Raw genomic sequence first — 13,988 nt, forward strand, 5'->3', positions numbered from 1 at the left:
CCATGCACCACCGGCGCTGTCGCTAGCAGACGCTCCGGAGCTGGAGGCGGCCGCGATGGGTATCGCCAGCTGAGCTGTCGTCTGCTGCAATGCGCGAATCTCGTTTGGTCCATATTGTCGTATGGCGTTTGATAACTGCTTTAAATTTAATTCTGTCTAGGACGTATCACTGGAGGGACAGTATTATCAAGCTTATTTACCTTATGCGGCAGCATATCGGACTGTAAGCAAAACTGCACGATTCACTACTCCCAGCTTGCCTTTTGGCGGTGTCTGGATTCATAACACAGGTTATTTGGGGAGTTTTAAAAGTAGACTGCCTCCGTAATGATGCACCATACTTTATCGCACACTTCTTCAAAGCGATGGTCAACGTTTAACGCCCGGCCACCACTTCTGGTGCTGTGCGAAACGAGAAAAATGTTGCGGTAAGTTGTGTTTATATGTATTTCTACGGGCCGCCCTCTCAACTCGCACCCCCACATGTTTTGCGGTATTTAAAAATACTTCGCCTTGGTAATGAGTCTTCATATTTTGACGATCTGTTCTACGATGTTCATGGCTGCTTTGTACCAAATAACGACATCATAGGTGCCCCGTGAAATGAGAAAACTGCTTTGCAATATTTCGATTCCATGTATTCCTATGGACGCTAACCCTATTTTTCACCCTCGCCGCGAGCGCCCCCTTTGTTTGTAAACACGGTATTAGTCTATGCTTTCCTCTTAAGCGATACCGGTAAGCTACTAGTCATAATCTGGGAGTACTTACCAAATGTGCTCCATCCCAGTCTTATTCTCTTTGTTATTTCCCTTTCAAGGTCCGGATCTGCTGTTACCACCTGTCCTAAATAGATATATTCACCTACTACTTCCAGTGCTTCGCTACCCAACGTAAACTGCTGTTCCTTCCCTAGGCTATTAAACATTACCTTAGTCTTCGGCATATTGATTTTCAAGCCTACTTTTTTTACTTTTCCTGTCTAGGTCATCAATCATTCTTTGCAATCATCCCCTGAGTTACTTAAGGCAATGTCATAGCAAATCGCAGATTACTGAGGTATTCTCCATCTACTCTTATCCCTAACTGCTCCCATTCTAGATGTCTTCTTTCTTAGATTCTAGCACCTAGATAACACTGCATAAATTGTTCATGGTTTTTTGTGCACCTATTTCTGCTTACAACTTTTTCTTTGCTTGTATTGTAAATTATTTTTGTTTATTTGATGAATTGCCCCCTATGTAATGCCTGCAAAGGCCCTTAGGGTATTTGAAATAAATAAATAAAAATATATGGGTGTGCAGTGTTAACAGTGAGTGCTGGAGTAGCTCGGTGGAGTAAGCAGCCAACAAGTGTGGCAGTTACGAGACATACTGTTGGGTTGAGTGCTGGGGGGTTATAGCGCATAAGTGGGTATTGCAACCCAGATTCACTTTCAGTTTGGTGGAATGACTATACAGGTAATTCATTGGGTATAGGGTGTGGCATGTCCAGATGATACAAACGACAGTGGCAACAATGTGCCTCACAAATTGACACTCTATGTTTTAATTGTTGCTATAAATGTTTTTCAATCACTTAACAAACTGCTATCCATACAGAAACAATACTCATGCACTAAAAAATAAATTGAAAATACTGAATATAATGCACATATATATACCTTGGTACATGTACTGTACATGTAGGGAGTCAAGATGCGAAAGTTGTCCACAATAAACGAGCAGCAGCGTCTCCAAGATTGCAGCAAGGCTGCTGACAGTAGAAACAAAAATGGCACAGACACATGTAAACACTGAAATGAAGTGAGTGCTCTACCAGACAGCATTGCATATACGATATCAGCCCAAGTTAATAGTCTACTAACACATACAGTAACAAGGCAGCTGCAAATGACTTGAAGGAAGTTCAGCAAGTTACCTTCCTGGCCCCATTTTGGCAGCTCGCTGCATTCGTTACTCTGGGCCTCAAGCAAACTACTGTATATTGTGTCATAGTGTATAAATTTCTTTTTATTTTTACCTACCCTGTTCTTTCTCCCTATCGTTCACCTCTTTAATTTCCTCTACCCCTTCCTTGCTATCCCTTTAATTCCACCGCCCCAGTTCAGGTGCTTCATATATCGGATACCGGGGCTGGAAAACATCTTTTCCTTCCTTTTGTATATATAATAAAATAACCACTAAAATAACAAATGCTGGTAATGCTAATCGTCTTAAATTAGAATCAGATAAGCAGACCACTGAACTGTAAAACAAGCTCACACAGTATACCCAGTGCCTACGTTGTCGTGTAGCGCTGTCGCAAGTTCCTGATAGAAAAAAAAATGTATTTGCGCAAAGCTTTGTTAGAAAGAATTCCATTCCTTCCAAAGTCATTTTTGCTACACTGCTTATTGATACATGTTCTGATAAGCCACACGAGTTTTGCACCATCTCCAGATTGCTTTCCAAAGGTAGAAGGTGGCATGTATGCCACAGAGATATAAGTAATTGACAAAGCGCACACCAATTTTGATCTGTCAAATCTGCAAGCTCAAAAACAATTAATTACCAGTATTCTGTTTAGCTTAATTGACTGCTGAATGACACCTCTCGCATTGATTTCGCAAACAAAAATGGACACGACACCCACCTACCGCTGCACTTAGTATACAGTATCAGTATACAGAACAACAGAATGATGATGGGAAAGTCATATTTCCACAGATACAACACAAATGTAAGTTTAGGCCTCAGGAAAGCTTTAGATAAATATTTAACTTGATCTCAAACAGTTCAGGCCTGCCATAGTCGAGCCCTCACTTCGCTAAAAAAGAAAAGCAAACAAACAGCAACTGCATGCTAAAATGCAAATGCATAAGGATACATTGATGTCATTTGAGAGGCTACAAATTTCAGATGCATGCGACGCAATCGTGTGCAGCCACTGTCACTTCCTTGATACTGTCCAGACCTGTACCTGCTCATTGTGCTTTGCGTTCCCTATTTCTGTGAACTGTTTCAAAGCTTTCGCCTTGTCAGCGGCTTGTGTCACCTTCTTCCCACGCTTACAGCCACTTTTGCCCTTGCATGCAACATGCTTGATTCCATGATCTTGAAAAGGCTATAACAAGTTCCTGCACGCACATGGAAGCAAATTTGTAAATATGTTGTAAGGCACAATGCTTTGGTGTTATACTGCTACACTTGTCTGTTTATTTGTTTATCTGTTATGTCTGGGCAAATTCTGTTATGTCCTATTTTCTTTTTTTGTCCTACTGTTATATGTGCAGAGCTCTGCTGTCATATTCCAGTATTGGTTTTTCCATAACCTCTTCTCTTGATGTCATATGCCTCGAGATGCTTGGGGCATTAAACCCTATAAACCAAGTTACCAACTAACTGTCTCTTGGCACTAGGCTGATTTCTTTTATTCTACAGGTTTTCAGTGGCAAGAAAGTATGCTGTCATCAGCCTCTCCTTCCTCTATCCTTTTGATCGCCTTGGGGTTATTTCTTTCCCTTTATCATATAAGGGGGATACTCTTTTATGTATAGATAAATCAGCAACCATGCGGTACCCGCTTATTGCGACATTCTTAGCAAAACGTATTCACTACAGCTTAAATGTGGTGCTGTCATTATATCATAAGCAGAACAGGCATCTCGGCACCCCTGCTCCTGACCTGAAGCTCTGGCTTCTACACGGCCTACCCCGACGTGAAGCAACTTTGCTGTGCCGCCTGTGGGTTGGTGTAGCGTTCACAAATTCTCATTCGTTTGTGATAGGTATGGCTAATAGCCCTGCATGTGCAACCTGCGGGTCTGACGAGACTATAGGCCACATTATTTGCGAGTGCACCACATACAGTGCAGAAAGACGGTGTCTCTGCCCTGCACTGAATCATCTATATGGACACCCGCTGTGATCGTCTGCGATGAAGACCTCCCAGGCACTGCTTTGCTTCATGAAAACCATGGGCCTGATCAGTAGACTGTAATTTTGCTGCGATGCGACGTGATATGGCTGTGATGTGACAGTACTGACTTCATATTTCTGTAACTTTCTTTTTCCCATCACTTTTATATCCACTTACCCCCTTCCCCCAGTGCAGAGTAGCAAACCGGTTTCTTCTTCGGTTAACCTCCCTGCCTTTCCTCCTCTTCCAACACCCCTGCCTATAGTTACACTCAGAACTCGCCTGTGCAGTGAACCTAAACCTGAAGTTTCAAAACAAGATGAGGTGAAAAGCAACGTAAAGTACTGCAGTTCATGGTCAAGGCTTTATAGAGACTCCAGTTTTATAGGATTCAACGACAAGCATCCGAAGGCTGTTTGCTATGCATCACACACGGTGTGGTGGTTCTTAATTGCATACAGCTTCCAAATTCATTAAACTGTCACCATATAGAAACGAAAGAGCGAGTCATTCCAAGCATTTAGTCGAGTATCGAGCATACAGTGATACGTTCATGTTCTCCTTCTTTTCCCTGGCGGTCCGCGAATGGAATGGTTTAGCCAATGAAGTGGTTAATTGCTCATCACTAGATGGGTTCAGTTCACGGCTGGCAATTGTTCCTTGTGTACCCTGTATATGTGTAGCCTGACCTCTGTACAAATATAGTGAAAAGTGTCTTCAGTGTGATTATATTGTATCATATCCTTTTTTTTTTTTTTTCCATTTCTTGTTCCACACTGCCATATAAATTATATAAAAATTAGACAAGTGTGGATTGTCAGTCATTTGCTGTTTTTATATTATGCCCCAAACCTGCAACAGCCTCCAAAAGGAGGCTTGCAGTATGTATGAAATAAAATGAACCAGTTTAGAAAGCTTGTGCCTTTCCTTGCTTTTTGGACGGAACACAAGTTTTTGGGCCGTACAGGATATGGAGAGTCGCACGGACAAGCTAGGCGCTGCCCGATCAGTTCATGTTTCATTGTCAGCATATTTTATGTATATTCTAACGAATGCCCTTTTCTTCTCTTTTTTTTTTTTTTTTTTTTTTTTTTTTTGTCACTGTGGCCAAGGTCAGACAGGAAAGGGAAGACGACGGGCCATGGTCCTCTTGCCTTGTGGAAGGCGAGGAGACGGGTGAAAGGGATAAATTAAAGAAAAAGTGTAAAGTCACTAGGGATGAGTTGGCTCCTTTTCCACGGCTAGGGAACAGTGGCCTGTCTTGCCTTTTCTGTCTAACCTTGACACACTGCTAACACTGCCATAACAAGTTGTCTCCGGGTGTAATTGAAGTCGAAAATAATTATTATTGGGATTTGTTTTTAGGCTATGTATGGCGTAAATTTTTTTCGTAGTCAAACTGAATCTCCCTTTCACGCCTGGCGTCTGCGTATGTAATTCGTCGAATTTGCTCCTAATTTAAGCAAAAAGCGCTACCCTTCCATGGTAGAAGAACCCTTCTGCGCAAACTGAATTTTCAAAATTCGCAGCTATTATCATCATTATTGTTTATGTAGCGTCTCGCGCCATCTGTCGTGTATTTACACCAATAAGAAAAAAAAACATTCAAGATGGCTGCCTCCATGTTTTGCGCTGGGACGCGTAAGTGGCCGTCTTTTTTGACGATTTCTCGGCCTGAATGTTTACTCACAACGAAATTTAACGGTATTCGCTAATAAAGAACACGTTGCGCATCCAAGGTGCTGCTTTTTCTTGCAGGTAAGGACATAAGACGTCAAAGGGCCGCCGCATGTCCTCGCGACGGCGCGATTATTCCCGATGTTACGTTTTGTTGCGCCGGTTTTGTGCTTTATGAAAGTTGTATCATTGTGCTTAGGTTCAGAAGTGTGCACCTAAGTGCCAAGGAATGGGTGACGCCGGGACTAAGAAGGTCGAATCAGGACAGAAAATGTAGGCTTTTCTCTCGCTGTCAAAACTCGATTCTGATCTGCTTACCGCTGTTTTTGCCCGAATTCCATCGCTTTTAATATAATTTATGAACCTTTTTTCCTCGCCCGGTACATTGATGACCTCTGCAGCTACGTAGGGCTCATCGCGCGGTATTCGAGGGAACTGCTCCCGATGGCATAGAATGCCACTACGGTAGGGGAGGAAGGTTGGTTGATTGGTTTGTGGGGTTTAACGTCCCAAAGCGACTCAGGCTATGAGAGACGGCGTAGTGGAGGACTCCGGAAATTTCGACCACCTGGGGTTCTTTAACGTGCACTGACATCGCACAGCACACGGGCAGGTTTCTCCTTTGGCTACTACTCTTGTCTGCACCCCTCGCTCCGTTGATGACATTCAAAACGGCACAGAATTTTCATTTACCTTATGGAATGAAATACGCAAGCGGTTTAACTACTACCGAGACACTTTTTTGTGCGACTTTTATGCTTCTGACTGTTCTTTGCTAGAAGCTCTCCGGCACCGATGCTTGCTGCTTGTGCTAGTGGAACGGTAGAAGTAGTAGCGTTCACGGTTTACATTGCTTAAAAGCAATTGTTTAGTATTGGTCTAGTGAACACTTCGCAGACTTGCAGCTTGTGTCAGCAATACGGCTATTTAATGCAGCAAAATAGGGAAATATTAATGCCTTTGCCATGAGCCGAGCCCAAGCCCTTTCTTAAGAATGGAATTATCTAGTGGTTGCATAGCGTTTGACCCAACAGTCAGACAGATCACTCCACAGGCTGAGAATATTTAGTCAGCCATTTCCTTTCCTTCCTGTGTATGTACGCTCTCTCCATTTTGTAATGCTGGTAATTTCCTACACCTAAAATAAAGCAGCTTGTGCTCTGCCCTGTGAACCATTTAACAACTCCTATTCTAGACCTGCTCAGCACGAGTGCCAATGCTTTTTTGTGGATAGTGCACCAATCAGGCCAGTAGAAGACTTTACTGCCATATAGTATCATAAGCTTGAGCTTACTGAAGGCACTGTGCAGCTGAAAAAAGGCCATTTAGCAATCTCCATTCCTTGCAACTTTCAGGCTCTAGGGTGTTTCCAAAATACAAATTTATTGAAGAGCTCTGGCTAGTTTTGTATGCATGCTTCAAGCTGGGTTGCGGGCTAGAGTGCATCATTTTAAATTATGCACATTAGCCAGCTGGCAAACTTGCACTGCAACAATTTGCACAATGCTAACGAATTAGGTTTATGTAAAAAAGGGGATTTAAACAGCCCAACAGCTTGAGTAGGCTTGAAGCATGCAATAAAATGGATTCCTCACAGTTAAGCAAGGTGCGAAACATTTGATTATCGGTTTTCAGATGGGCAGCTTATGCACAACAGCTGTGCAGGAAACCTGGATTTCATCTTTGGCAAAAGGAATTTTGGCTTTGTACACATCCTTGAATGAAGCTGAGCATTGGGCTTTTCAAAATGCATCATTTCATTTTTCGCATGTGCAGCTTTGTGGTCAAGCTTTACCTTAGTTTTGAAAAGAGGTGCCGGCTTTGTCACTGCAGCCTCCTTGCACACAGCGCAGGTTGTTCACAAATGTTGCTTGTTTGCAAGGCAAAATTTTTTAGAAAATGTTTCTGCACCTGAACTTATGCCTACAGGTACACCAGCTGCAAAAACTTTTCATGCCGTGGATCTGTTTTCAGCCATGTTCACTTGTACCCTGCTACGGTGGCTTAGTGATAAGAGAGCTTGATTGCTGATCCCAAGGATACAGGTTTACTCTCAGCTGCGGTGACAGCTGATGGACGCGAAATGCAAGGCGACTGTACTTTGCGATGTCAGTGCACATAAAAAGCCCCAGGTGGTCAGAATTTTCTGGAGCTGTCCACTACATTATCCCTCATAGCCAATGTCGCTTTGGGACATTAAACCCCTTAAACTGAACAATGCACTTGTCAACTGTAAACTTCCATGAGGAAAAGACTATCTATGCAGCTCAAAAGCAGGCCCTGTGGCTGCAGACGGTTCACCAAAATGTACATGTGAAATTAATTACAAAATAAAGTACAATCCCTTTGTGCATGTTACATAAGGCATTGCAATCCAAGGCAAGCACAGATGGTGGAGGTAGGTGCAGCCTATGTCTAGGTAGTTATCAAAAGGCAGTATTTCTGTGTATACCAGCAAAGTATATGGGATTTCATTTCCAGGCTGTAAGAGGGTCACAATTTTAGCCACTTGGGAACCTTTATTGTGCACTATTAACACTGCTGCATATCATACGGGCATTTTCGCATATTGCCTCTATTGAAGCTGCATCACTTTTCTAGGTAAAAGTGAATATTCTAGTTTCTCATTACAGGTCTGCAATAATCATTGCAAAAATGTTGAGAATCTTTCAGATGACTGTGTGTCAAAAACTTAATTAATACATAGCTTTCCGCATCCACAAAGCCATATTTATTTATTTTATTTATTCAGCATGCCCCTAAAGGTCCTCATTCGAGGGTATTACATAGGGGAGGGGGGGGGGGGGTCCGTAAAAACAAATATGTAACAGAAACATTATTAAAAAGCAAATGAACAATAAACAGGCTAAATATAACATGGGAAAATAATTAAGCACCAGAGGATAAAGAAACAGGCTATAGAAAGCAATAGAATACAAAGTATAGGTTTAAAAAGACAATAAGGCATAACAGAAATGAACGTACTACAGCGTGTACGTATTGCCAAAAAAAAAAGTACATTTTACATGTCAGCGTCGCTGCGGATGAGATCGTGAAATGTGGTGGCGTTGGATTCATTGGCTGTGTGTGCTGGTAGATCGTTCCACTCTATGATAGTGCGTGGTATGAATGACATCACAAATGCAGATGAACGACACGCGATGCACTTAACTTTGTGCAGATGGTCGAGCCGTGGAAAGAAGGCTGATGGTGATAGGAAAACATTGTGGTGGAGCGATGTATGGTGATACAGTATATGGAAAAGTGCTTAGTCCTTTAGCTCAGTCCTTTAGGGGTTTAGTCCTTTAGCTCAGAGCTTCATTTGTCATTGGCAATTGTGCCAGTATTGCCAGTGACAAGTTGCACTTGTCTGACCTGTTGTTACATTGCTTGCACTGCCAAAGAAAAGGAATAGATTTGGTAAATCCATTGATTGCATTTTGAACTCTACAGAACTGTAGTTATCAATGAGAAAAAATGCTTATTTCAGTCTTTAGCACACATTTTTGGCAGGACAAAAGTCATTTTATGATAGTGCCACACACAAAGAGTGCTGGTGGCGGTGATGCCTCAACAAAAAAAAGCTATTTCTTGAAGTAGTTCAGACAGCAGTTTCGCTGAAAATCTAGAATTTGTGTCTTACAGTTACTCTGACCCCATTTGCGATGTGCATGCACTGGTAAAAAAAAATGATGGCGAAGTGACAGCATGCTTTACTAATGAAGGAAACTTTTTAGAATTAGAATGGCATGAAAAACATTACAACTAAACCTGGCGATGTTGGTATGTTTTTCGGGAGTTAATTTGGCGGTTACAGGGTTAACGTGCAGCTACCTTCACATGATTAGCATCAATTAAATGCTGTGTATCTTGGGGACCTTCATTAACAATATCATGCATGTGAGCCATCACATGCTTGAGTTCAATAAACATACAAAATATGTAGGCACCTTTTATTCAGTTAGCATGTGTATACAAAATCAAAAGCACCATGGCAATGTCAGAAGCAGCTTAGGCATATAAGCACAGCCTATTTTGAACATGATGTGGAGCAGGTTCCTTAGCCCTCATATTTTTGAAAGTCGGCTAGCAAACAGATGTGCATTTGCAAAAACCTGCATGGTATGCAGATGTAACTTTCTAAATTACTGAAGAGAATGCTGATGCTATTCTTTCTAGTAACTGCAATTTTCACCTTGATACACTGCACATATCCTGCTACTGTAGAAAAAATAGTGGCAATCATACTTTATACTGCTTTGTAATTTTACATTTGACAAAATCCCCCCTTCCCCTTTCTCACTGTAATGCAATGGCAAGGGCACGTAGCCATTCCTGGTGTTGGATGCTTTGGCCTGCCCCTAACAAAATGAGCCACCTTACAGATTTTCGTATGGTCCTTCCATGCTTTGAACTCTGTTAAAAGAAAGATTTTCCAAGTTGTCAAAAGTGAGTGTCAAAAAAAGACAGCAAGAAACAGAACTCTTGTAGACTGGAAAATACAAAAAAAAAAAATTCAGGTGTGGCCAACACCAGTGGATTGCACAAGTAAACCGCGTATGTTGACATCAATATTTGGAAGCAGATTTCAGGGGCTAGGCTACACTGCCATGCAGTCAGACATAACTACTGCTGAATGAATGTCAACATATCCAAAATGAGCTAGATAACTTCTTATCAAGTTGTCCTTTGTGTGCCTTTATAGAGGCTCTGACTAGGTTCAGACATGGCAAATAGACTTGTCCCCCGCACTCATCGGTTCTTTACGATGCCCGCCACTGGAAAAGCCTAAAGCTTTTCCTAGTGGTTCATTGACTTGTACGAGAACATCTTCGGTGGAACTCCGCCTGGTTTGGTTTTTGAAACAAAAGTTTAAGAAGCACTATCGTCAACCAAATTATTTATTAGAACCTGACGTTTCGGGACCAACTCGGTCCCTTCCTCAGGGGCGACTAAAGTTCGAGGCCCGCAGCAGCAGGCAGCGGCCTATGCTTCTCCTTTCCCAACACGTGGCGAAGTTCAATTGTGTATGCGGAGGATAGCGTCCCCGGATTCCTGTTCACTGCTGCAGCTCAGCCGGATGAACCGAAAAAAGACGCGACGTCTTTTGAAAGGATTAGTCACCACGTCAAGTATGTACACTTCCTCAAAGGCGATTTTGTGGTTGGCGCGTTCGCAGTGCTTGGCAAGGGGGTTGCTTTTCGAGTTCAATTGTCGGACATCATTTTTGTGCTGCAATATCCGCTGACAGAGATTTTTCGTTTCGCCAATATACGAGGCCGGGCACTCGGAGCATGGGATTTTATAAATAACGCCTGGTTGTTTTTCTCTGGGAATACGGTCTTGTGGTAGCGGCAGAAAACGACCGATTGTTAAGGTAGGTTTGTGCGACACACAGATGTGTTTGCGCAGGATGCGTGCAAGCGCCTCACTGGTGCCCGCCACGTATGGGAGCACAATGCGAGGGCGCTTCGTCGTTTCCGTGCTGACCGACCCTCTTGTCCTGCTAGCTCAACGGCAGGAAGCACATTGAATAAAGGCGCGTGTGTAGCCATCTTTTAGATCGGCGAAGCATAAGCCGCTGCCTGCTACTGCGGGCCTCGAACTTTAGTCACCCCTGAGGAAGGGGCCGAGTTGGTCCCGAAACGATGGGCTCTAATAAATAATTTGGTTGGTGATAGTGTTTCTTAAACTAGTGGTTCATTACACCAATTAACAAGTGAATGGCAGAAGGAGCACAGGTAACTTCTTGAGGAGCCTACATGTGCTCTTTGCAACCATGTGTTCTTATTCCATCATTTACTATCAGCCAAAAAGAAGTCAGTACTCTGTTTGACAGCATTATGTGCATACTGGATTCACCTTCAGAGTTTATTTCGTTGCAACAAGGTGCCAATCACGACAAAGGCACTGGTCATCGAACAACAGAATGCCCAGTGCTCAGTTTAAAGGCAACAAGGAAGCAGAGGTAAACCTGCCAAGTACAATGACCAGGAACAATGTAGAAGCAGTATTGTGTTGTGGCAATTATTCGAGGTAAATCTCTGTGCATCATTGTACAACAAAAAGAGTAAAAGCTGCGTCCAGGTGGTGTAAAGCGTGAAAAAAAGAAAAGCTTTGTGGTATGACTTCCCCCTCAAAGAAGCATCAGCCCAAGGCTCTACATTGAATAGAAAGATAGGCAAAAATAAACATCAAGCAAAATATAAACACAGTGTCCATCAGTTATAATGGGGCTTTAGACACACAACATACAATTTCTGGGCATGCATCACCCCTGGGGTGCTGTCAGTAACATCTGGGGAAAATTCCATAGTCCATTTCATCTAAATGAGTGAACTTGATCTGCGGAAACAACAGCATAAAATTTATAGTTTTCATTAAATCCACGATGGTGATTCAGCATCCAAACTGGAGTCGGTCTCCTGGCTTGTAACTTTCATTGTCATTGTAGGCATTGGTGTCTTGCTGGCTTTTTATGCGCAGCTGGGCGAGTCGTCGGGCTGCTTCTGCATGCTGAAGGTAGGCAGTACACTGAGGCTGTCCTTTTGCGTTACATGTGGCGTCAGCATGACATCGAGTGCTGTATTAAGGCGAAAGCCTTTAAAGGGCCACTGTCCAGGGAAGGCCCTTTTAAGAAAAGGAGCCCAGTGTTTCGATCAGGTACCGGAGATAGTCTGTGCAAAATTCTACAGCGACACGCGCGCCGCAAAGCATCAAAAATACAAATCAAAGCTCCCTCATGCTCTCCTTTGAGAAGCCAGCTTCACCGCTCCCTGCGCTGGCCCGACGGGCCACGATAACGACGTACGTATCGGGAACGACGTCCATTGGTCCGTCTAGCTGACTGACTGGAGAAGGATGGGTGTCTACCGCTCGCAGCGCGCTTTTCCCTCGCCACGGCCAGGCTGAATCCAGCGGCGCACGCTCCCTCGACTGTTTCTTTTTTTTTTTCGCGCTCGCGGAGAGCCACGCCCCACCTCCCGCCAAACGCGGAGGAGGAAGGGGAATTTGTATTGCGGAGGCTAGACGACCTCGGGCAGGAGAGTGAAAAACCTTTGCGAGGGAATGGAAGGAGAGAGGCATGACAGAATCGGGTGATTGCGGTGGCTGTAACTGCGTTATTAGTTACTCTTTTCAAAAACATTTTGCGGCCTTGCGTTCTAGGGGCGAAGTCTCACAGTCACCGGGGAAGAAAATATTTTCGACCGGAGGGTGGACAGTGGGCCTTTAAAGGGAAACTGCACCGGTTGTAAATTTTGACGAGTTTCGAGGAATCGAATTACAGCTTCCAGGTTAAACATGCGAGATATCTTCACGCTAGCATTTAAAACAATGGCGCAAATAGTGATTTAAACCGCTTCGGCTATCAGGCTTCTCTGCACCACACAGCGATGCATGGGGGGCACATGATGACGTCATTGACGGTACCGGTATGTTTCCCGCATAGAATGGCTTGGTTGGAAGAAGCAAAAGCAAGGCTACCAAAATTGAAGGCCCAGAAACATTGTTTGGTAGCATCAGAAAAGGCACCGCAGGATGTGTGCGAAGGTAACGAAAAGAAGAAATATTACCATCCGTGACGTCATCATCGAGCTTCTACGCAGTCCTTCAGTGCTGTGAGGAGAAGCTCAAATTTTAATCATTGATTACTTCATCAGTTTTAATGATAGCACAAAAACACTTTGCAAGCATTACCGACAGCTTATGGAGATTCAAATTCTTGAATATCGCAGAATTCTCGAAAAGTGATGCAGCTGCGCTTTAATGGCTCATACTGTCGGCGTTCGTTCGGTCACACTATAGCTTTCAGTCATATGACATCACCTGAAACCGAAACTAATGCCATCAGAAAGATGAAAATCCTGTATCCACCGGGAATTGAACCTGCATCCCTCGCATCGCCAGCTGAGTACTCTAACCAACTGCACCATGCCCGGTATCGTGAACTGCACATAAATCTTGTCTGCAGTGATTTGGTTTGGTTTGCGGGGTTTAACGTCCCAAAGCGACTCAGCCTATGATAGATGCCATAGTGGAGGACTCCGGAAATTTCGACCACCTGGGGTTCTTTAACGTGCATTGACATTGCATGGAACACAGGCGCCTTGCTTTCGTCTCCATCGAAAAGCGGCCGTCGAGGCCAGGATTTGATCCCGCATTTTTGGGAACAGTAGTCGAGCACCGTAATCACTGCGCCACCCCGGCGGGGCCTTGTCTATCGTGAGGATGACAGTTAAAACACACATCATAATTCTCCTTGTCTGCATGATGCTGATGTGGCCACTCCCTTTTGTAGCGAGGGATCACAGAGTTCTGGATTAGGCCAATAGATAAAGGAGTAGAAAAAGAACAAAAACAATACCAACTGCTGTACATTGGTCAGAAGTCCAGAAAAAAGAAAAGAGGAA

The 13,988-nt window shown here is 43.5% G+C and overlaps 1 protein-coding gene across 8 annotated transcripts in view; it reads left to right on the forward strand.

Moving 5' to 3' along the window:
• The first annotated feature begins 5,465 nt into the window (after positions 1 to 5,465).
• The window catches only part of LOC146183909 (uncharacterized), a 53,509-nt gene continuing 44,986 nt past the window's right edge, over positions 5,466 to 13,988 (forward strand). For 4 of the 8 annotated variants that reach the window (XR_014708811.1, XM_084609233.1, XM_084609229.1 and 1 more), the window contains exon 1: positions 5,466 to 5,541. The gene's annotated coding sequence lies outside the window, so the exon portion shown is untranslated. Of the gene's footprint in view, positions 5,542 to 5,639; positions 5,659 to 10,530; positions 10,710 to 13,988 lie in introns of those variants that run through there. The other 4 variants (XM_084609230.1, XM_084609231.1, XR_014708812.1 and 1 more) reach the window with 2 other exon arrangements.

The sequence above is a fragment of the Amblyomma maculatum genome, chromosome 7 (genome assembly GCF_055883805.1).
Source record: "Amblyomma maculatum isolate TAMU_Amacu chromosome 7, ASM5588380v1, whole genome shotgun sequence".
Classification (NCBI taxonomy): Eukaryota; Metazoa; Arthropoda; class Arachnida; order Ixodida; family Ixodidae; genus Amblyomma; species Amblyomma maculatum.